This window comes from Tachyglossus aculeatus, chromosome 2 (genome assembly GCF_015852505.1).
Source record: "Tachyglossus aculeatus isolate mTacAcu1 chromosome 2, mTacAcu1.pri, whole genome shotgun sequence".
In the NCBI taxonomy this organism is placed as follows: Eukaryota; Metazoa; Chordata; class Mammalia; order Monotremata; family Tachyglossidae; genus Tachyglossus; species Tachyglossus aculeatus.
The window spans coordinates 11,984,292-12,009,382 of NC_052067.1; the positions used below are offsets into that span (position 1 = coordinate 11,984,292).

Below are 25,091 nucleotides of genomic sequence, written 5' to 3' on the forward strand. Positions count from 1 at the left end.
CACTGAATATGCTCATCTGCTAGTCTCTGTCCGGATTCCGCATCCTCCAGCCTCCCTGTGTCCATGGTAATTCATATGCCAGTTGCACCTCAAAGCCGAAGGGCATCTCCAGTTGGAGAATACAATAGCTCCCTTTCCGCCTGAATCAAAGAGTCCAGCAGAGGACTGAAAGCCATTCTTTTTTATGGCTAGTGCCCTCTCAGACAAGAAGGGGAGAATCCAGTGGAATATTCCATCCTTTAAAGGTAGAGGACCTGGGGATAACATCACCCCTCAGCCAAGGGTATTTATGGAACATCACTGAGCTTGAAGCTCTTTACTAATCCCTGGGGTAAGTACAGCGGAAGAAAGGCACATGATCCCCTCTTCAAGGACCTTATGAGCTAATGGATACAGAGACTGCTAGATCAAGTCTGGAATTAAAATCTAACATTCCTGACTTGAGTTAAAATAATGATAGCATTTATTAAGCACTTACTATGTGCAAAACACTGTTCTAAGCACTGGGGAGGTTACAAGATGATCAGGTTGTCCCGGGGGGGCTCACAGTCTTAATCCCTATTTTACAGATGAGGGAACTGAGGCCCAGAGAAGTTAAGTGGCTTGCCCAAAGTCACACGGCTGACAAGTGGTGGAGCCGGGATTTGAACCCATGACCTCTGACTCCAAAGCCCGGGCTCTTTCCACTGAGCCACGCTGCTTCTGGAGTTGTCCAGCCTAACCTGTCCTTCACTGACTTTTCATTCAAAAATCCACTTTATTGATTTGCAAGTCCCATTCATGCCACACTGATCAAATGACTCGGTTGCCTTATGGCTACCTTTCATTGCGGTCCATGTGTTTGGCGCTTTAAGAGTAGGCACCTCGGAAACACACCCACTTGGATTGCATGCTCACTAACCAACGAGCCAAATTATAATTGCTACGTTTGAGTTGAAAAGAAGTGTCAGTTACTACCTTAAACAAGTAATCAGAGAGCCAGTCACACTATTACTACATTTCTTTTCATTTTAAGTGAATAAGTGTAAGCTGCAGGCTTCCTTTTGAAGAAAATGGAAATTGGTATGCATGGAGTGATTTGCTCCATACATTTACAACTGCCTTCTTAGAACTCGCCAGTTAATTCAGTGTACTGTAATCAGGGCTTCCCCAAACAGGAATAAACTAGAATGAAGGATTTCTTATTGGGGAACTGGATCCATGGCTCTCTGACTGGGGCAAAACCAATTCTCATTTTTAAAACAATTTCTGAACACTGACTGTCCCGCTTTACTAGCATTCAGAGAGAGAGAAGATTGTGAATGGCCCATGTAGATTGAATTCGGGATTGAATCGAAGCCACTGAATTTGACGCATACAATCATTTCATGACTTTGACTCCAAGTCTCCAGATTGGTTGGAAGACTGCCTGATTGACACCTGATGGTTGTCTTTTCTAGTCCCTCACTTCCTTCTTTTGAATCTAAAATAATAATAATAATTCTGGTATCTGTGAAGCACTTACTATGTGCACCAGGCACTGTACTGAACACTGGGGTGGTTACAAGCACATCGGGTTGGACACAATCCCTGTCCCACACGGGGTTGACAGTCTCATTTCACAGATGAGGTAACTGAGGCACATAGAAGTGAAGTGACTTGTCCAAGGCCACAAAGCAGACAAGTGGCAGAGCCGTAACTAGAACTCATTACTTTCTGACTCCCAGCCCCGTGCTCTGTCTACTCTGCCATGCTGCTTCTCAAGAAGTCAATCTTGAAGCGTGTTTGTTTGGGTCTTTCTGTTTTCCTCTAAAGCTAAAGAAAAGTATTTCTCAACCTGGGGTCTGTGGGAGATTGCATGCATCGAGCTCATTTTGCACCAGAGAGCCCAAACAATAATTCCACCATCCTCTTCCCCTCTCCCTTTCCCTTCAGACACAAGATTGATGATTCAGAGCCCCTCTGTCATTAAAAGAGGTGATGATGTTAACTCTTTCTAAGTGGGAGGCTGAGAGCGAAAAGTTTAACTTCCTCCTGAAGACCTTAGTGATCCCTCTCTTCCCCCTTTAATCCCTAACAATTTTGGCAACTGCTTTGTCAGTAGAATTGAAACAATCAGATGTGAACTTCTCCATGGGGAAGCAGCGTGACTTTCCTGAGAGTCAGAGGACCTGGGTTCCAATTCCGGCTCTGCCACTCGTCTTCTACAGCACCTGTATATATGTATATATGTTTGTACATATTTATTACTCTATTTATTTATTTATTTATTTTACTTGTATATCTATTCTATTTATTTTATTTTGTTAGTATGTTTGGTTTTGTTCTCTGTCTCCCCGTTTTAGACTGTGAGCCCACTGTTGGGTAGGGACTGTCTCTATACATTGCCAACTTGTACTTCCCAAGCGCTTAGTACAGTGCTCTGCACACAGTAAGTGCTCAATAAATACGATTGATTGATTTACTGATTGACTTTGGGGAAGTCGCTTAACTTCTCTGTACCTCAGTTACTTCATCTGTAAAATGGGATTAAATCTACGTGGACTGTAAGTCCCATGGAGGACAACCTGATTATCTTTTATCTTCCTCAGGTCATAGAACAGTGTTTGACACATAGCAAGGGCTTAACAAATAGTATGATTAATAATGACGAGGCTGCCTCATTTCTGCAATGCTCTCCTGGGCCCATGGTCATATTCTTTTCCTTCCTAGCTTCTTCTCAAAAGAGCTCCCACTTGCTCTCAAAACCTACTCCCACTCTCCAAATGTTACAGATCCTACTGTGGAATTTGTTAAAAACTTACTATTGGGCCAAACTTTGCATTAATCAAGATAATCAAGTTAAACACAGTTCCCATCCCACATGGAACTCACAGTCCAAGTAGGCGGCAGAGAAGTACTGAAGTCTCATTTTACAAGTAAGCTGTGGCACAGAGATGTTAAGTAACTTGTCCAAGGACACACAGCAGTCAAGTGGTGGAGCTGGGATTAGAACACAGGTCCTCTGACTCGCACTAAGCTTTCCACTTCGTACAAATAATTGCTCTGGTCATTCAAACCCTCACCTCTTCCAAACCCTTTGCTTTCCCTTCTCTACTCTCTATTTGATATTTTTTAATGGTGATGAAATCTAATACTTCGTCAAAAGCCAGAGAAGGAACCAGAGACAAAACTAGATTTAGGAATTAAATGTCTCCTCTCTATTTCGTGACCATCAAATGATCGAGTCTGTCTCTCCAAATGAGTTTCTGAAAAAATGGTTTTGAAAATTATTAAATTATCTATGGTTTTATGTACCCCCGAATACATTGTGACACTTGTGTGTTTCTGCTGTTCACAGGAATGAGAATTCCGGGGCCAAACTGAAATTTACAGATTTTAGTGGATGTGAGAATAGTGATGAAAGAATTAGGACAAATTTACAAGGCTCAGAAAAAGGTTTGACGTTAATGCTTTAGTACCAACTGAGATTACTAGACTGCATGTAGCTCGTTGGGAGCGGGTGATGTGTCTGTTTATTGTTGTATTGCACGCTCCCAAGCGCTTAGTACAGCTCTTTGCACATGGTAAGTGCCCAATTAATCCTACTGACTGACAAGTGACTGACATTCACACCCAAAAGCACTTTTCCTTAAAGGCTCCCTGGAAGCAGCATGGCTTAGTGGAAAGAGCCCGGGTTTGGGAGTCAGAGGTCATGAGTTCTAATCCCAACTCCACCACTTGTCAGCTGTGTGACTTTGGGCAAGTCACTTAACTTCTCTGTGCCTCAGTTACCTCATCTGTAAAGTGGGGGTTAAGACTGTGAGCCCCACATGGGACAACCTGATTACCTTGAATCTACCCCAGCGCTTAGAACAGTGCTTGGCACACAGTAAATGCTTAACAGATACCGTCAGTATTATTGTTATTATTTAGTAAGATGTGGTGATTTCATTCATTCATTCATTTAATCATATTTATTGAGCACTCACTGTGTGCAGAGCACTGTTGGGTAGGGACTGTCTCTATATGTGGCCAATTTGTGCTACCCAAGTGCTTAGTTCAGTGCTCTGCACACAGTAAGTGCTCAATATAAATAATAATAATAATGGTATTTATTAAGTGCTTTCTATTGTCAGCTGTGTGACTTTGGGCAAGTCACTTAACTTATCTGTGCCTCAGTTACCTCAACTGTAAAATGGGGATTAATACTGTGAGCCCCCTGGACAACCTGATCACCTTGTAACCTCCCCAGCGCTTGGCACATAGTAAGTGCTTAATAAATGCCATCATCATTATTATTATTAAGTGGAGGGGTCGGAATTTGAACCCATGACCTCTGACTCCAAAGCCCGTGATTGCATGAACTAATGAATGCTTATGAAGTACAATTCAGCAGCAAAGAAAGACAATCCCTGCCCACAACGGGCTCACAGTCTAGAAGGCGGGGAGACAGACAGGAAAACAAGGAAATAGGCATCAGTTGCAGCGTTGACAACTAAACAACTCAAGGTTGTGTCTGACCACAATTGAATGAACGAATGAATGCTTAGGAAGTACAATTCAGCAACAAAGAGAGACAATCCCTGCCCACAATGGGCTCACAGTCTAGAAGTGGGGAGACAGGAAAACAAGGAAATAGGCATCAGTTGCAGCGTTGACAACTAAACAACTCAAGGTTGTGTCTGACCACGATTGAATGAATGAATGAATGCTTTGGAAGTACAATTTAGCAACAAAGAGAGACAAACCCTGCACACAGCAGGCTCACAGTCTAGAGGGGGGGAGACCTCTCAAAGGTCACCAGTGACCTCCTGCTTGCCAAATCCAACGGCTCCTACGCTGTCCTAATCCTCCTCGACCTCTCAGCTGCCTTTGACACTGTGGACCACCCCCTTCTCCTCAACACGCTATCTGACCTTGGCTTCACAGACTCCGTCCTCTCCTGGTTCTCCTCTTATCTCTCCGGTCGTTCTTTCTCAGTCTCTTTTGCAGGCTCCTCCTCCCCCTCCCATCCTCTTACTGTGGGGGTTCCCCAAGGTTCAGTGCTTGGTCCCCTTCTGTTCTCGATCTACACACACTCCCTTGGTGACCTCATTCGCTCCCACGGCTTCAACTATCATCTCTACGCTGATGACACCCAGATCTACATCTCTGCCCCTGCTCTCTCCCCCTCTCTCCAGGCTCGCATCTCCTCCTGCCTTCAGGACATCTCCATCTGGATGTCTGCCCACCGCCTAAAGCTCAACATGTCGAAGACTGAACTCCTTGTCTTCCCTCCCAAACCTTGTCCTCTCCCTGACTTTCCCATCTCTGTTGACGGCACTACCATCCTTCCCATCTCACAAGCCCGCAACCTTGGTGTCATCCTCAACTCCGCTCTCTCATTCACCCCTCACATCCAAGCCGTCACCAAAACCTGCCGGTCTCAGCTCCGCAACATTGCCAAGATCCGCCCTTTCCTCTCCATCCAAACTGCTACCCTGCTCATTCAAGCTCTCATCCTATCCCGTCTGGACTACTGCACCAGCCTTCTCTCTGATCTCCCATCCTCATGTCTCTCTCCACTTCAATCCATACTTCATGCTGCTGCCCGGATTATCTTTGTCCAGAAACGCTCTGGGCATATTACTCCCCTCCTCAAAAACCTCCAATGGCTACCGATCAATCTGCGCATCAGGCAGAAACTCCTCACCCTGGGCTTCAAGGCTGTCCATCACCTCGCCCCCTCCTACCTCACCTCCCTTCTCTCCTTCTACTGCCCAGCCCGCACCCTCCGCTCCTCCGCCGCTAATCTCCTCACCGTACCTCGCTCTCGCCTGTCCCGCCATCGACCGCCGGCCCACGTCATCCCCCGTGCCTGGAATGCCCTCCCTCTGCCCATCCGCCAAGCTAGCTCTCTTCCTCCCTTCAAGGCCCTGCTGAGAGCTCACCTCCTCCAGGAGGCCTTCCCAGACTGAGCCCCTTCCTTCCTCTCCCCCTCGTCCCCCTCTCCATCCCCCCCATCTTACCTCCTTCCCTTCCCCACAGCACCTGTATATGGTTGTACATATTTATTACTCTATTTATTTATTTATTTATTTTACTTGTACATATCTATCCTATTTATTTTATTTTGTTGGTATGTTTGGTTTTGTTCTCTGTTTCCCCCTTTTAGACTGTGAGCCCACTGTTGGGTACAGACTGTCTCTATATGTTGCCAATTTGTACATCCCAAGCGCTTAGTACAGTGCTCTGCACATAGTAAGCGCTCAAAAAATACGATTGATGATGATGATGAGACAGACGGGAAAACAAGGAAATAGGCTTCAGTTGCAGCGTTGACAACTAAATAACTCAAGGTTGTGTCTGACCACGATTGAATGAACGAATGAATGCTTAGGAAGTACAATTCAGCAACAAAGAGAGACAATCCCTGCCCACCACGGGCTCACAGTCTAGAAGAGGGGAGACAGACAGGAAAACAAGGAAATAGACATCAGTTGCAGCGTTGACAACTAAATAACTCAAGGTTGTGTCTGACCACGATTGAATGAACGAATGAATGCTTAGGAAGTACAATTCAGCAACAAAGAGAGACAATCCCTGCCCACAGCAGGCTCACAGTCTAGAAGTGGGGAGACAGACAGGACAACAAGGAAATAGGCAACAGTTGCAGCATTGTCGACTAAGCAACTCAAGGTTGTGTCTGACCACGATTGAATGAGCGAATGAACGCTTAGGAACTACAGTTTAGCAACAAAGAGAGACAATCCCTGCCCACGGTGGGCTCACAGTCTAGAAGGGGGGAGACAGACAGGACAACAAGGAAATAGGCATCAGTTGCAGTGTTGACAACTAAGCAACTCAAGGTTGTGTCTGACCACGATTGAATGAGCGAATGAATGCTTAGGAACTACAGTTTAGCAACAAAGAGAGACAATCCCTGCCCACAGGGGGCTCACAGTCTAGAAGGGGGTAGACAGACAGGACAACAAGGAAAAAGGCATCAGTTGCAGCGTTGTCGACTAAGCAACTCAAGGTTGTGTCTGACCACGATTGAATGAGCGAATGAATGCTTAGGAACTACAGTTTAGCAACAAAGAGAGACAATCCCTGCCCACAGGGGGCTCACAGTCTAGAAGGGGGGAGACAGACAGGACAACAAGGAAATAGGCATCAGTTGCAGCGTTGACAACTAAACAACTCAAGGTTGTGTCTGACCACGACTGAATGAACGAATGAATGCTTAGGAACTACAGTTTAGCAACAAAGAGAGACAATCCCTGCCCACAGGGGGCTCACAGTCTAGAAGGGGGGAGACAGACAGGACAACAAGGAAATAGGCATCAGTTGCAGTGTTGTCGACTAAGCAACTCAAGGTTGTGTCTGACCACGATTGAATGAGCGAATGAATGCTTAGGAACTACAGTTTAGCAACAAAGAGAGACAATCCCTGCCCACGGTGGGCTCACAGTCTAGAAGGGGGGAGACAGACAGGACAACAAGGAAATAGGCATCAGTTGCAGCATTGACAACTAAACAGCTCAAGGCTGTGTCTGACCACGACTGAATGAACGAATGAATGCTTGGGAAGTACAATTCAGCAACAAAGAGAGACAATCCCTGCCCACAGCGGGCTCACAGTCTAGAATGGGGGAGACAGACAGGACAACAAGGAAATAGGCAACAGTTGCAGCGTTGACAACTAAACAACTCAACGTTGTGTCTGACCACTTGATGGCAGCAGGTACCCATTCAAATCCGAGGAGAGCGCCCACAACAACATATCCTCATCTCAAAAAACGAAAGGGTTTGAGCCTCACACTCTCACAGTGCTGTCATCCCTTCCTTTCTCATCCTTTAGCTTCCGAATTTTTTCTTCTTGCTTATTTTTCCCCCCTCTCTCAGGTCTGCAGTTTAATAGTTCTTCTTCTGTCCTGTTCAACGGGATCGATGAGAGAGAGGATGGGAGAATCCGTCCTTGGACTTTCCACAGTTTGGAAAGTAGATCATTTAGAGGAGGCCCAAAGGAGAACACTGGAAATCATGATGAATTTGGGAACAGAATCCCTGGGGAAGTGTGTGGAATTGAGAAGAGAAGATTAAAAGGGAGTTTCAGGGTCTGCTGATGCATAATGAAGCAGTCAGAGAAGAAAGGCAGTTACATCTGTAATTTCATTATTTATAGTCATATTCATTCATTCAATTGTATTTATTGAGCTCCTACTGTGTGCATAGCACTGTACTAAGTGCTTCATTCATTCATTCATTCAATCGTATTTATTGAACGCTTACTGTGTGCATAGCACTGTACTAAGCGCTTGGGAAGTACAAGTTGACAACATATAGAGACAGTCCCTACCCAACAGCGGGCTCACATCTCCCCCTCTAGAGTGTAGGCTTGCTGTGTGCAGGGAATGTGTCTACCATCTTTGTTAGACTACACTCTCCCAATTACTTAGTACAACACTCTTCACACAGCAAGTGCTCAATAAATAACATCGATTGATTAATTATAGTAATAATAATAATGCTGGTATTTGTTAAACGCTTACTATGTGCCAAGCACTGTTCTAACCACTGGAGCCCTGTAGTTTGACAAGAGGAAGGTGGGCTTCCCTAAGCTCCAGTTTCATCCCCTCTGAATCCTCTCCTTAGGATCTTCAGATGCCAGGTTAGTTTTGCTGCCAGTCTCAACTATCTTTTCTCATCCCTCAATGATAACTTCTGGAATATAACCCTTCTAGGGGTGGAAGAATAGACTAAAACTTCTCTAAATTGTTAGAATAAAGGTTTCTTTGCAATTCATTTTTCTCCGTTTCTGTAACCTAAATTAGTTAGTTCATTTTGGCGTGAGCAAAGAGCACTATTTGATGTAGCTTTATAAGGAGGGGCAAAAAAAAAACCTGGAAGAAGTAAGCATTCAAAAACTACGATCGATTAATGATTGATTGGTTGTCAAAGGATGTCCATTCATCTTCATCCACCTGGGGCATAATCAGTCAATCAATTAAACATATTTATTGAGCACTTATTGTGTGCAGAGCACTGTACTAAGTACTTGGGAGAGTGCAATATAACAGACACAATGAATTTACAGTCTGCATATAGCACACCAGGAATCAGTGTGTTTGACAGTCTAATCCTGGCCCTGCTACTTGCCTGTTTTATTACCCTGGACAAGTCACTTAACAATATTTGTGGTATTTGTTAAGCGCTTATTATGTGCCAAGCACTGTACTAAGTGCTGGATTAGACATGAGATAATCAGGGCCCAATGAGATAATCAGTGAGGCTCAGTCTTAGTAGGAATGAGAACAGGTTTGAATTCCCATTTTGCGGATGCGGGAATTGAAGCACAGAGAAGTGAAGTGACTTACCCAAGGTTACACAGCAGGTACGTAGTGAAGTTAGGACTTCAGAGGACCCAGGCCCATGCTCTTTCCACTAGGCCACACTGTTTCTCGGCTTCTCTGGGCCTCAGTTTCCTCATTTGTGAAATGGGGATTAAATGCCTGTTCACCTTCTCTTTTAGACTGTAAACCCCATGTTGGACATTTCTGCAATTTTCCTGTAACTACCCTAATGTTTAGCAGGGTGCTGGCATATAGTAATTGCTCAACAAGTACCACAGTTATTATTATTAAATTCAATTTCTATAATTCCATGGTGTGTAGTGCACAGTTTTGTCCCTAGTAAATGTAATACAACTTCAAATGAAGAGTTTCCAGTACAATGTCTACTCTTTAGCATGTGTCCTGTGTTCCAGGTTCATAATAAAATCCCTTAATAAATCCTGACTACATGAATCCCATCCTTAAGAAAGTTGCTAGTTCAACCTTTTTCTTGCCCAGTCTTCTTTGACACTCTGCCTCTGCCTCATGAGACATCTCATGTTTTAATTAACTTGAGAGCCCTATTCCCCCAAGGTTAATGTCTTTTTTCTCCTCTTTCTTCTACTCCTGCTCCTTTTCTTCCTTGACCTATTGACATTTACCTTCGCAAACCTTTGCTAATGAGACAAATGTCATCCTCATGCCTCCCCTCATACCAAAATATTCTGAGATTGAATATTCTCTAGCAACAATATACTTCCCGCATAGATGATATTTTTACAAGCAGACCAAAGGTGTCCCTTGAAACCTCCTTGAAGGCAGAGATTGTGTCTATAAACTCTAATCAATTAATCAATGGTAGTCACTCAATGATCACTGTGGGCAGAGCACTATACTAAGCACTTGGGAAGTATAATACTTCAAAGTTGGAAGACATGATCCCTCTCCACAAGATGCTAACATTTTACCAGGGGTGACAGATGTTAAAATAGGTGTACTTAGTACAGTGCTCTGCAAACAATAGCACTCATTAATTGATTGATTGAATAGGATTACTGCTGTCATTAGTAGTAGCCAACTTGTGTTTCATTGACCTGGACACTTGAACCAGGGCACCGTGGGATTAAAATCAATTTTCTAGGTATGTTCCCACTTCAAAAATGAAGTTAATGTTCAGCACACCTCAGCTGCACTTAAAAAAAATCTTGGAATTACAATCTGGGAATTGAAATCTACTTCCTAGAAACTCTGAGGATGAAATATCTGGATAAACCTTTGGCACATGATGCCTGCCCAGATCTGCTCAATGGACAATGGACTTGCTACCCGACCCCTGGTATTGAACAAATTATTAAATTAACTTTTTTTAATGAAGACAGGAGCTATCACTTTAAAAGATATGCTAGAATAGCTGTTTCCTATACTACAATAGCTGTTTCGACCACACCATCACTGAAGCCTTTAACAGAAAAACACGCCCCACAAGGAGAGAACCAGAAGATACTGAGTCGTAATAGCCCCTCTCCCATATGGGAGGAACTGATAATAATAATAATGAAGATATTTATTAAGCACTTACTATGTGCAAGGCACCCAGTTGGCAAACTCCTTAAAAAAGTTAAAACATTTTCAGGACCTTACGTGACCACAGAAAACAATTAAATTAATGGAGACTAATGAATAATATCACATACTTTGAAGTCACTCATCCCTCTAGACCATAAGTGCATTGTGGGCAGGGAACATGTCTACCAATTCTGTTGCATTGTCCCCTCCCCAGTGCTTAGTACAGTGCTCTGCACACAGTAAGCACTCAATAAATACCATTGATTGATTGTCTAAATAATATTAACTTGACATCGTATGGTTGGCTTGCCAGAATAGATGCGGCCCAGATTGGGTGGGGCAGAAGATATCTTTCCAAGAGCAGGGATACAGCTCTACAAAAAAAAAAAGGTATCAGAATATTACCATAAACCCAATAGGCACGATTCTCAGTCACACTGAGGTAGGAAGTGCACTGTGATTCTTTTGGTGTGCTTTCGGTGATAATCTCTAGGAGCCAGTCCAGAAGACTGTGGCTAGTTTTTTGCCATCATCCAAGAGTACGGCAGTACAGTGAGAAACCACAGTTTAATCATGTACCTTCCATCTTGATGATGGTGATGATGGCAGCATCTTTGAGGGTCTAAAGAATCTTGAGGAAAAGTCTGGGTAAGTAATTGAGCAGGGTATCTCCTCCAGGTTTGGTCATTAAGTATATCATTGGGTCGATCACTTAATAGAGACGCAGGGTAGACTCTGGGACAGCGGTAATCTCCAGGTTGGTACTAGGAATTAGACTGGCCTGGGCTTGGCTGGAACTGCTTCTAACTATTGAGAAGGGTTTTAAGATTCAGTCAGCCAGTCGATCGTATTTATTGAGCACTCACTGTTTACAGAGCACTGAATTAAATGCATGAGAGAGTACACTACAACAATAAACAGACACATTCCCTGCCCACAGCGAGCTTACAATTTAGAGCTGAATTGCTCCTCAGGGCAGCAGTCTTACCAGCTACTTAGAGTGAGCCCAGCTCAGGATTCTTACTCCTGGGAATTTCTCCCCTCTCTCAAATCAACCACCCAGCCTCTGCAACTCTTGAAGATTTTTGCTGCAGTGGCTACAGGATTTTAGATAACCGACTGCTACCTTTCCCCTTGATTTTCTGAACACTGGCTGTAAGTCCTAAAGGCTGAAAGATATTTCAATGAACGGTGACAGCTGTAATTTACAGAAAATAAGGCTAACCAGAGATCTTGTGGTGCTTTTACTTCAGTTCTAAACCTTAAAGAACCTAACGCACATTGTTAAAGCGTGATCATTTCTGGTTAGAGAAAAATTATATTTTAAAATTCACCTTATCGCCAAGAGGAAATTTTACTGAGGCTAAAACAGGGAAGGAATTTTCCATTTACTTTTTACCAGAGAAGCAGCAATCCAATTTTTAAATGTGGGGCCGTGACACCATGCTTTAAGAAACAGCTCAAGAAGAGACAGTGGTAGTTCTGGTACTAGCACAGACTCATAATTATTCAAGAAAACGTACCGACCCAATGTTAACGGTAAAGACTGACCTTAGTCATCCCTGAGGGAGATCTCAGAATCTATTGGTAAAGGTCCATCTGCAGATTATTAAACATTTGGGATGGTTTCAATTCTCTTTCATGCATATACATAGCCATATATTTCCTCCTCCTGGGTTCAGCAATCATTAGACAATTGACCTAAATTTCCTAATATCATATTGGGGTCAACCAATTATTTAGGAAGCGGCATAACCATAGATCATGTTTCTTTTCAGTAGTTACCTAAGCATTTGAATGGAACTTGCACAAAACCTCTCTAATACCAGTAAAGCACACTATCTCTGTTTTGTAGATAAAATATTTACATTTCAATTAACGCAGAGATCTTCATGGAGAAATTTGATATGTATCGACCCAAGATTTGGTAATTCTGTCGAAAATGAAATTCAGATTGAATTAGAAGGTAGCAACGGATTTCTCTATGTCTGGTTTTTTGTTCAGTCTGAGATTCCCGATGATTTCACCTTAAAGCAAAGTGAAAAGAGTAAGGATAGTGAGAAAGTATAAGTAGACAAGAATGGGTTTCTTGTAAAAAAAACATGACATATAAGATATTTTAAGATTTTAAAGTGCTATATCTTTCTAGATATTCATTTTACACTTATTCACATCAATTTTTTTTTGTGAAGCCTTTAGAAACAACAGCACACTGCCAGATAGGAGAGTATAGTATGTCTTCATGTAAATGATCCTTAAAAATAACTACCTGTAATTGCAGTTTGGATTCTTTGCACTTTCACTGACTTGCTCTTAGAATCACCACACCACTCCAGAAACTTTGATTTCTTCCTGAATACCGAGAGCAATCTAGGTCAGTTGAAAAATTAGTTTTCTTCTTCAAGTGCCACTGTGCTACCTGATTCTGGAGAAGGCATTTCAAAATCTTCAGACAAAAATTGTTCCCAGGGAATAACCCATTAGGAAGGAAATTCTAGAAATTATATTAAAGCACTTCAGTTTAAATTTGAACAATGCTTAGTATGGTGCTCTGTGCACGGTAAGTGATCAATAAATACCACTGATAATTAAAGTCCTGTTCTTTTCTTTTAGGCTGAGAATGTTTTTGTGTGGATTGTTTTGGAAAGATTTGGGTCAGTAGCTGAACAAACTGAGTTTTTAAACCATATATTTCTAATCACCTTGAAGTCAATCTATTTCTAATCTCCAAAACTCAGAGAAGGAATAGCCCATTCCCAGAGGGGCGGCAGCATGGCTTAGAGGCAGGAGCACAGGTTTGGGAATCATGAGTTCTAATCACAGCTCTGCCACTTGTCAGCTGTGTGACCTTGGGCCAGTCACTTAACTTCTCTGTGCCTCAGTTACCTTATCTGTAAAATGGTGACTAAGACTGTGAGCCCCATGTGGGACAACCTGATTACCTTAAATCTACTGTAATGCTTAGAGCAGTGCTTGGCACATAGTAAGCACTTAACAAATACCATCCTTATTTTTATTATTACAGATCACCCTTCTCTTCTGAGAACCACAAAGCCAGGAAGAACTGTGGGGCTCAATCTCTGAAAAGCAGGTCAGTCACCCAGTAATAAGGTAGTGTTAGAAGTACAATGGAAAGGCTGAATTTGCCAAAGGGGGTATATTGGAAGTGGTCTGTTCACTTGGAAAAAGGAAGGCAGGATGTCAGTGGAGAGGCCAGTGAAACAGAGGTGCCGCATTAGAGCAAGCCTTTGTTTGGAATGAGTAGATAGGGCCAGCTCGCTATTTAGACGTTTGTTTATAAGAGCAAACGGGATTTTCAAAAATAATAAACACCGCGATTTGAGAGTCACGGAAACTTGCAGAGCTCCACATATTGCAGGACTGCTTATCCAACACAGCTGAACTGGTGCCATGATGATTCTGGACCGTAAGCTCATTCTGAGCCAGGAAAGTGTCAGCGTGGCTCAGTGGAAAGAGCCCGGGCTTTGGAGTCAGAGGTCATGGGTTCAAATCCCGGCTTCGCCAATTGTCAGCTGTGTGACTTTGGGGAAGTCAATTCACTTCTTTGGGCCTCAGTTCCCTCATCTGGAAAATGGGGATTAAGATTGTGAGCCCCACGTGGGACAACCCGATCACCTTGTATCCCCCCAGCGCTTAGTACAATGCTTTGCACATAGTAAGCACTTAACAAATATCATCATTATTATTATTGTACTGTTCTCTCCCGAGTGCTTAGCCTAGTCCTCTGCACACAATACGCACGCAGGAAATACCACTGATGATTGGACATTATAATTCTGTATAAATAATTGAATAATTACAATGCAGCATTTTGGGGAACTGAGAAAGAAGAATATTAACCCTTGAAAGATTGCAAGTGGCCTAATGGAAAGAAAAGGGGCCTGGGAATCAGAGAACCTGGATTCTAATCAGAGCTCTGCAGCTTGTCTGTTGTGTGACCTTGGTAGTAGTCACTTAACTACCCTGTTACAGAAGAGGTAACTGAGGCACAGAGTAGTTAAGTGACTTATCCAAAGTCTCACACAATTACTTCATCTATAACTTGGGGAAAAATACCTGATTTCCCTCACTGTTAGATTATGAGTCCCATGTGCGACAGGGACTGAGTCTAATCTGATTATATTATATCTACCACAGCATTTGGCACATAATAAGGGCTTAAATATTATTACTCTTATTATTCCAAAAAATGAAAATAAGGTGAACTACACTTCTTTGACTCTCATTTCTTGATTACATCTTGTTCACCTTTTAAAGATTAGGAATTCCATTGATACCATTTTTCTCCATACAAGATTTTATTTTTTTTGCCCTTTATTAATAATCTCAGAGATATTTTTAAAGCCATTTTCCGCCTCACCCAGAATGCTAATGCATAAACAGGAGACAAAATCCACTTCCATCACCAAAAGATATGCATCCAGATATACTGGGATAGTGAAAATTCATGATCTGCCCCATAAACAGATTGCTTTGAACTATGCCTAATAGCCCAATATTTAGAAGAAGTAAAAAAAAATCCCAGCACTCGTTGAGCTGAAAATACAAAGATGAAACACCACTGATTGTGCAGACCGGTTAAACTTGCTGATGTCATTGAGCATCTCCATTGAAAATAAAATCCAAGCAGTCTGGTAAAACACTAGCAGGGGGAGATTCGGAGAAAGCCTAACTAGCAGACTTGGCTATTGAGCTGAATTACCAAATGGAGCAAATGGCATGGGAAATTTCCCCAGTGGAGGTAGTAATACTGTTACTTATTGAATTCCAACTGATGCAATGTACTGTACAAAGTGCTTAGCACAGTGAGAAAGAAGTCTTTGAAAGAAATGAGACTAAGGGAGAAGAAAAGGGAGTGAAGCTTTAGAAGAGCAAAGCAGTCTTAAAAAGAGTGAGTCTTTCACCAAGCAAACTTCCAGAAACCCGTGGATCTCCGACACACACAATCTGTTCAGTGGATCAAACTCCAAACTAAGAGCCCTTTGGCAGGAGCCCAAATCCTCTAGTACTCGGAACAAATTTCCCTTTCCACTCAGTACCGTTCCTTCACATCTCCCCTACAGCCTCCCTTTTTAATGTCATGAGGTTAATGCATTATGTATTGGATTCTGTTCTGTATCTGTTTTCATCCTTTTTAAAAATTATCTGATCATATTGTAAAATTGTTAAGGGGAGGGATTATAAATGCCAACTCTCCTATACACTCCCAAGTGCCTAGTAGATGCTCTGCACACAGTAAGGGCTGAAAAAATGCTACTGATGAATCCTATTCATTCTGCCAAATTCATGAAGTCCCTGGATACTGGATTTGTTTATACCGTAAAAAAAGCCGAGGGAGATTAAAACTCAGTTACCAGAATTCAGCACAAAGGAGTTGATTTTGCAGTAAATCCATCTGCTAATTGCCCTGAAGAACCTTTGAGGTAGTCACTGTTCTCAATAACTATTTCATTTCATAACACTATGCGCGGTGCTATCACTAGTCCCAACTAAAATTCCAGTCTTCCCAGGTTTCTATTCCAGGCAACAGGATGCTTGGAGAACTGTGTGTCAGTTGACCTCCTGAACATTGATCCTAACATTTATGGATGTATCAGTGAATATCCCCAATCAATCAATCAATCAATGGTATTTATTGAGCACTTACTGTGTGCAGAACACTCTACTAAGTGCTTGGAAAAGTACAATACAAATAGAATTGGTAGACATGATCTCTACCCACCAGGTGCTTACAGTCTACAAGGGGACACAGATATTAAAATAGATTAAGGATAGGGGAAATAGGAGAGGATACGGATATTTGCATAAGGGCCGTCGGCTGGGTTATCAAAATACTTAAAGGAGTACATAGCCAAGTGCATAGTTGATGCAGATTGGAGGGCGTATGGGGAAGGGCAACCTTCATCCATGAACTTATCCAAACTCCTCTGACACTGCTGATATTTGCTGCCTTGTTCGTAAGGAGAATAAAGGGAAGAAAATGAGAAAACAGCACTGAAAACGTAAATCATTGCAGCATAAGTGTCAGCCATTTGGTACGCCCAGTGTGGGCAGGACTGTGGCCTGAGAAGAAGCATGGCCTAGTAAAAAAAGCACGGGTCTGTGACCGAGAGGACCTGAGTTCTAATCCCCGCTCCGCCACTTGTCTGCTGTGTGCCTTTGGGCAAGTCACTTAACTTCTCTGTGCCTCACATATCTCATATATAAAATGAGGATAAGACCATGAACCCCACGTGAGACATGGATTGTGTCTACTTGGATGATCTTGTGTCTACTACAGCATTGTAAGCACTTAATAAATACCACTAAAAAAAAAGACTGTATGACCTGAATTACCTTTTTCAGCTTAACAAACATTTGTCGGTGAGCTACACCATCAGTGGTGTCTTCTTCCAATACACACACACACAACACACACACACACACACACACACACAAACCCACACAGCTTCCTCAAACAACAAATTCCACATGCTTACAGCTACACAGGGAAGATACCTCCATTTACTTTTTGCCTAACATCTTCAAGCTTCAAGTTTCTCCTCTTGACCTAGTGCAGGCTGAAGAAGATTTGATGAACACAATTCCATATTCACCCTATTCACATGCTTTATGATTTTCCCCACATTAAAATCAGTCTTTCGTGTCTGCTTCATATTCTTTTTAAAATTACACCTCCTTTCGGGTACGGTTACAGAGCCAAAAAAGAAAAAAATGCACTTTTTTGCTAGAAAGAAGGATTTCTAAAGTTAAGTCGACATGACTAATCTGCATTATTCTTTAGAGTGTGTAGGCATTTTTTGTGCTAAATACAACTGAATAGATGTACATTTTCAGCCTTATTTGAATGTACCATAAAAAATTCAATTATAGACAGATTATTTTCAGTTAATTCAGGGAGAGCTGAATTTAAATCTCATTTTAAAGCCAATGAACAATGTATCTAAAAGGTCCCCGCTTGCGGGATCTACTGTAAAATAAAATTAACTCATTTATGCAGGACCACAAGGGGATTGAAACCCAATATTCCGAGCTTTACACTCCTGAAATATTCCCCATTAGGAGTGAAGGTTGGTAGCTGATGTTTTTTGAGAGGAGAAAGTGCACCCTGGTGGGAGATAACCAAGAGACTAGTTGCAGGACTCGATTTTCTCCAAGTTTAAACCACCCATTTGACCCTGGGGGCCAAGAGAGGGAAAACCTAACTCTGCTTCTCCTGGTGGGAGCAACTATGATAGAAGAAGGGTTATCCTGATTCTCATCCAACCAAAGTCATGCATAGGGGTGAGCAGTTGAGGAATAAAATCTGGGACTGACCCTAAAAAAGGTCAGGCAAAAATGTCACATAAACTTTGGTCCCACCACTGCTTGTGAATGATGAGGCCTGTGTACAGGCCAAGGGGCCCAGTGTTGACCACAGCCTGACAATGTGAGAGTAAGTGCTGGTCTTGGAGTTGTGTTGAAAGCCCTTTCATTTAGCATGTTTCTCCTTTGCTGTGGCAATTTGACGTCTACTAGACCGACTTTGAGCCATGAGTTTCCAAGCAATAATGTCACTGAACCGTGTTTTGTGGTTGGCTTTGAGTATGTTTGTCCTTTTCTTCCGGTCACCTTTCAAGCATGACCCAGGGTTAATCAATCAATGGTATTTATTCATTCATTCATTCATTCAATCATATTTATTCAGCGCTTACTGTGTGCAGAGCACTGCACTAAGCTCTTGGGCAGAATTTGAGCACTTACTGTATGCAGAGTACTGTCCTAAGCTCTCTATAAAAGATCTCTGGAGAATAATTTTATCATCCACTTGTCAGGGGATGTGGGTTCTAATCCAAAGTCTGCCACTTGACTACTGGATGACTCTGGGCAAGTCATTTAACTTCTCTGTGCCTCAGTTCCCTCATCTGTAAAATGGGGAGTCAGTCAATCGCATCTATTGAATGTTTACTGTGTGCAGTCCTACTGAGATTGTGAACCCCATATGAGACAGAGATTGTGTCTGACTTGGTTATCTTGTATCTAACCCAGCACTTAATATGGAGTATGGCACATTGAAAATGCATAACAAAGACCCAGATTATTATTATTGGTATTATCATTATTATTGTACTAGACACTTGCACCACTGAAGCTGAACTGTAGTCTTCAGTGCCTTGATGCCTGTGATATGACCAAATTGTAATAATAATAATGATAATAATAATAATGGCATTTGTTAAGCACTTACTATGTGCAAGGCACTGTTCTAAGCGCTGGGGAGGATACAAGGTGATCAGGTTGTCCCAGGTGGGGCTCACAGTCTTAATTCCCATTTTACAGTTGAGGGAACTGAGGCACAGAGAAGTTAAGTGACTTGCCCAAAGTCACACAGCTGACAAGTGGTGGAGTCGGGATTTGAACCCATGACCTCTGACTCCCAAGCCCAGGCTCTCTCCATTGAGCCACGCTGCTTCTCTAATAATAATAACAATGATGATGCTATTTCTTAAGCATTTACTATGTGCCAAGCATAAACGCTGGGGTGGATACAAGCAAATCGGGTTGGACACAGTGTCTCGCTGACGTGAGGCTCAAAGTCTCAATCCCCATTTTACAGAAGAGGTAACTGAGGCATAGAGGCCATGCTGCTTCTCAGATTGTAGGATCTCAGTGCTTAATATGAGAGCTTGCTATTTTTTGCTAGCTCTCCATCTCAGATGGCACAAATAGTACTAGTCAAATTCCTTATATGCCAATGACAGGGTGACCATGACTTCCATATAATGAAGTTTTAAAGACAGGGGCACTTCAGACAATCTTTATCTTCAGGCTGGTCTCTCTTTCCTTCCAGAACTTACCAGCTGCTGCACTGGCCATACTAATACATCTTAAATGTCATCATCGATAATGACAATTTCCAAGAGAATCCTGCCCAACTATCAGAATTTTGGGTGCTTAAAGCTGCGCATCATCATTGGTTGTCATTGAAGTAGATACTGTAGTGATGAAGCTGGGCCTCAACTGGAGCATGACTTCAGTGTTAAGTGTTCTTCAAGAGGGTGGTCAGTCCAGAACATTTATATGTTCAGATCTGTTTAATTTCCCACAGATAGCTGCTGGTGGATGAGAGCCATTGCCATCTTTGTCTTCACTTGAAGTTGCAAAAAATCTGAATCTATTTCCTAAGCAATACTGCATGTAGTCTTCATGATCTGTGCCTTTAAATGCCTCCGTTAATCAGTGGTGTTTACTGAATGCCTACTGTGTGCAGAGCACTGCACTAAGCGCTTGGGAGAGTACAATGAGATAAGGTTGGTAAGACATGATTCCCCGCTCCCAACGAGGTGCTTATGGTCTAGAGAAAGGTGCTTACAGTCTAGAGGGAAGTGCTTAGAGTCTAGAAAAGTCACAGATATCCCAGAAAAGAGCATCAGTGCAAAAACTCAGCCTTGCTTGATTCCATTAATTTCAAAGAAGAATGTCGAGAATCAGCCATCACGCTGAATTCTGATAGTCATTTCAGGGTGGAGACACCTTGTGATGTAACCGACTTCTCCAGACAGCCAAACTCATGAATAATGACCTCCAGGCCATCACATTTAATAATAAAAACAATAATAATTACGGTATTTGTTAAGTGCTTACTGTGCGCCGGGCCCTGTACTAAGCGCTGGGGGGGGGGGGGGGGTACAAGCAAATTAGGTTGGACACAGTCCCTGTCCCACAGGGGGCTCACAGTCTCAATCCCCATTTTACAGATGAGGTAACCGAGGCTCAGAGAAGTGAAATGACTTGCCCAAGGTCACCTAGCAGACAAGTAGAAGAGCCGGGATTAGACCTCGTGACCTTCTGACTCCCAGCCCCGTATTCTAGCCATTACTCCATGCCGAGTTGAAATCCTCTGTAAAGACTTGGAAGATCATATAAGGGTCTTGGTTCTGCTCTCTGCCTTTTTCCTGCAGCTGTCTAGCAGCAAAGATCGTGTCAGACACGTCACGTTCCTGATTGAAAGCCATTTCACCTTTCAGGCAGTATTTGTTCTTGCCAGGTGGTTATTTGGGGGGTCCAACAATTCCTCTGGGTAGAACCTTCCCATCAGTGGCCAGGAGAGATATCCCAAGTAGGAAATGCCGCCTAACCTAGGTTTAGATCCGGTTGCGGCACGGATTTATCATTTGTTCTCGGGACGGCTGATTAACCTCTGCTACTTCAGGATGTCCATTTTAAAGAACGAGTAACAGCACTTTCTAGGCCATGGGAACGTTGGGAAGATAAATCAGATAGTGACGAGAGAGATTTTTTAGTTTTGTGCTAGAGACATTTTAATTTGTTCCATATTGAAATGAAATATGGGAAAAGTTCTACATGCATGGTATCTATGGACCTGCAAGTAGGATACCGGTGGCCCCAAACAAATTAACTTTGGCCTGCCTTTAATGGAATCCTAGACTTTCATATGCCTCCATTTTCTGAGTCTTGAAATTGTTTTCAATGTGTGGATTTCACTATCCAGGTTAGAAGCACCTGATTTTAAAAACTGAGAAGTAAAATGAAATGATTACTTTTATCTTCCATTAATAAAACCGAGTCTTTAAAAGCCCAATTTTCTCCTTCAGCTCCTTCCAGTAAACTTATCTGGGGTATTTCCCAAAAGAGAGAAAGTCATGACGGACAATTTCAGTAACTCTCTGGAAACTTGGATCGGGGTGAATAGTTTGATCTGCACAGCTTTAGAAATAGCTAAAAACTTGTAAGGACGTGGTCAACAAGAGAATTCTCGCAATTGTCCTCTGGCATTTCCCTGTAGAGGGGGAAGTGGTCGGTGATGGATCGAACCATTGAGAATCTAGGTCTGTGTGGCTCAATGGAAGCAGAAGGCTGCGCGATTCTCTCAGAATTCAGGACAGTCCACAGAACCAACCTCCACCATCCCTATCAAACTACACTGCATAAATCAGGCTCACACAGGGCTCAAAGTCTAAATGATCCAGATTGCCTATTGAAAATGCCAAAATCTACTAGAGAACAGGGTTGCTATCATTATCTATATTCCCTGTACATGGGGGAACCATGTCAACCACATGGTATCTCAAACACACATCAGTTAACCCAGGGCACAGGTTCCAAGAAAAAGGGGATTCTAGAATAAGAAGCAGAATAGAGAAGGGAACGTTCCTGTAACTTTGGCATCAGAGTCAAATAGCGACCTCCTTACTGTGCAGCTATTTGACTCTGCCTACATAAAGCTAGCCCTAGACTAAATTGAGTTTATTCTGATAGATGCTTTGCCCTACACTCGAACAAATTAAAAATTCCCGAGAAGAATGGCATAATAGGAATCAGCAGCTACTTTCCTCAACACAAAAAAAATTGTACTATAGCTGGTCAAAGGAATGCTCAATATTCATATACCTGAAATTTCTAGCTCTCTTGAAATTTTACTCCACTTTGAACATTTGACCAGAATAAAATCATTTCGAAAATAATATTTATCTGAGTTATCTTTCATGCAGCATTTATGTCTACGCACACTACACTATTTGTTGCGATATCATGCAATGGGATGTGTCTATATATGTGGATTTCATTTAGTTTTTGATATTGGTTGAGTTGTTGCCATGGTGAGTCAGAGGTGTTCACTGAACAGGTGATTTTCTGAAGTATGATCTCTTCCCCACTCATCTGAATAATTAATTTTTAAATTTAATTTAATTTTAACAAGTGGAGCAACTCAATTCACGTAGCACGCTCTCAGAAAACTCCTTGTGGCATTGCAATTGACCTGTTTCAGTAACCTGTGCGTTAATACAAAAACTTAATTTATTTTAATTATGTGTCAAAAAAGTTTCAAAGAAATTCTAAAATGAATCCTAAAGGAAAACAAAAAGATATAATCCATTCACAATTTTCTTTGAACTTTCTCTTTTGTTTATTATATTTGGATCTTAAAACCCGAAACATCATAGGCTATAAGAACGCAGTCTTAATAGTATGGTAATAGAGAATGCCATCTGTCTGAAATTACTGTTAAACTCTTAAGTGTCAAGGTGTTTTCACGAACCCGCCTCAGCTAACTTTTTGCTTATGAGGGAAAATACGTCTAAATCTTGACTCAGGTATGAAATAGTCACTGAGAATACTACTGCTATGCCTATCCAGACACATATCAAGTTAATTTAATCAATTTGGGTGACTAATCTGGATCATTTGTAGCCACAGCTCCTTGAGAAGCAGCATGGCTCAGTGGAAAAAGCACAGGGTTTGGAGTCAGAGGTTATGGGTTCAAATCTCAGATATTCCAATTGTCAGCTGTGTGACTTTGGGCAAGTCACTTAACTTCTCTGTGCCTCAGTTACCTCATCTGTAAAATGGGGATTGACTGCAAGCCCCCTGTGGGACAACCTGATCGCCTTGTAACCTTCCCAGCACTTAGAATGGTGTTTTGCACATAGTAAGCACTTAATGAATGCCATCATCATTATTATTATTACTAGCAGATCTTTTGCACTCATGTCTGAATAGTTGATTCAACTCCCTGCTTTACTCCATTACTCAGACATAGACTGAGATATTTTTAAGCTTCTTTGGACAAAAACTGGATGCAATGAAGCAGACTCGTGCTTTGTTAAATTTGACTTTCTCTACTTTTATAAATTTAAGCCAGGAAGCCTGATGGAGTAAAAAAGAAAAAGAAAGAAAACTTTGCAGCATGGATGTCGATGCTACTGATACATGTTGCTATCACTAAGCTTGTATTCCATTGTAAAATCACCTCATGATGTCGAATGAGTCAAAACTTGAATTTATAGACCACCACATTGCTTTAAGCCTGTAACATATTATTCATTTAATCATATTTATTGAGCGCTTACTGTGTGCAGAGCACTGTACTAAGCACTTATCTACATCAAACCCATCTCATTACTGGGAGAGTGTACATGTGATAGGAATGATGGTCCCTAGTATACAGATAAGAAAACTGGGGTCCTGAAAAGTTAAGTGATGTACTCTTTTTCCTCATCAGAAAATGGTATTAACTTGTGAATGGTATATCAGGAAAGGAACAGAGATCCCCTGCTTCCCAAGTCATCCACAGATTACACTGCTCTGCTATACATTTTCATCTTTTATTTTACGATGACTAGAACTTTCTGGAAAAAGTTTGAAACCCAACTAGTATGCCATGTTATAAGATGCCATTTTCAAGATATAGCCACTGCACACCTGAAATGACAAATAAAGATTTCCATTGTATATTTAACCGATGAACACTGTTTTTTTGGTGTATGATTTGCGTAGGCAGTTGAGGATAGTCAACAAAAGGGATTTTTTTTAATTTCATTTGGAAGTGCTGGCATGCTCGGAACGGCATTTTAGAAGAAATCATTCTTGGAATTCATCCAATTTCAAAATTCATCTTATTCTGATTAGTTTGTTCTTCTGGGACTCAAAAAAATGTCCACCTCATTTTTCACAGATATAAATCTAAGAGATCAATCCTACTAAATCTCATTCTGAAAAGAATAATCTTGGCAAAGTTATTATCTGTAAGATGGCCCTTGCATACCAATTACCTAGATGCATTTTTTTTGTAGCTCTATACTTAATTAAAATGAAAACACTTTTCCTCAGCGGGAGATTACACTTAATCATAATGCTCATTTTCTCTTCTTATCTGTGACCAGCTCAGGTCCAAAGTCAAACTCTAACTTTGCTACCACACCGATGATATGGTCAACAAAACAAAACCCAGATGAAGGAAGCAACATCAAATGACATTCGGTTGAACAGGAGAACCCAGTTACAAGCCCAGGGTGTGGAAAAGTGTGTGTCTGTGTGTGTGTCTGTGTGTGTGTGTGCTTGAAGGAGACAGGGGCAAAAAAGTAAGAGAGAGATACAGTTTTCACGCTTTGTTTGTAGACTCCAAGAGAACCTGAGTTATTCTTCAATCCTCTCTAAAGGGTTGTGTGAGTGGGGATGAATTTCCTAAGCTGTCTTCAAGCTTCATCAGTGGTGAGCCCACTGTTGGGTAGGGACTGTCTCTATATGTTGCCAACTTGTACTTCCCAAGCGCTTAGCACAGTGCTCTGCATACAGTAAGCGCTCAATAAATGCGATTGATTGATTGATGGGTGAAGAAGTAGGAAGTGTATCGGCTCTGACGTCTTCTTGCTTAGGCGAAAGGATGAAACCTGCTCTGACTAGAGATCCCGAGCCAATATTTTCTCAAATACACGTATTCTCATCCCG

General features: G+C 42.0%; 1 protein-coding gene across 3 annotated transcripts in view; it reads right to left on the bottom strand.

Annotated features, from left to right (window-relative positions):
• Positions 1 to 25,091, bottom strand: part of TMEM196 (transmembrane protein 196) — a 58,503-nt gene that overhangs the window by 32,383 nt on the left and 1,029 nt on the right. The window lies entirely within an intron of this gene.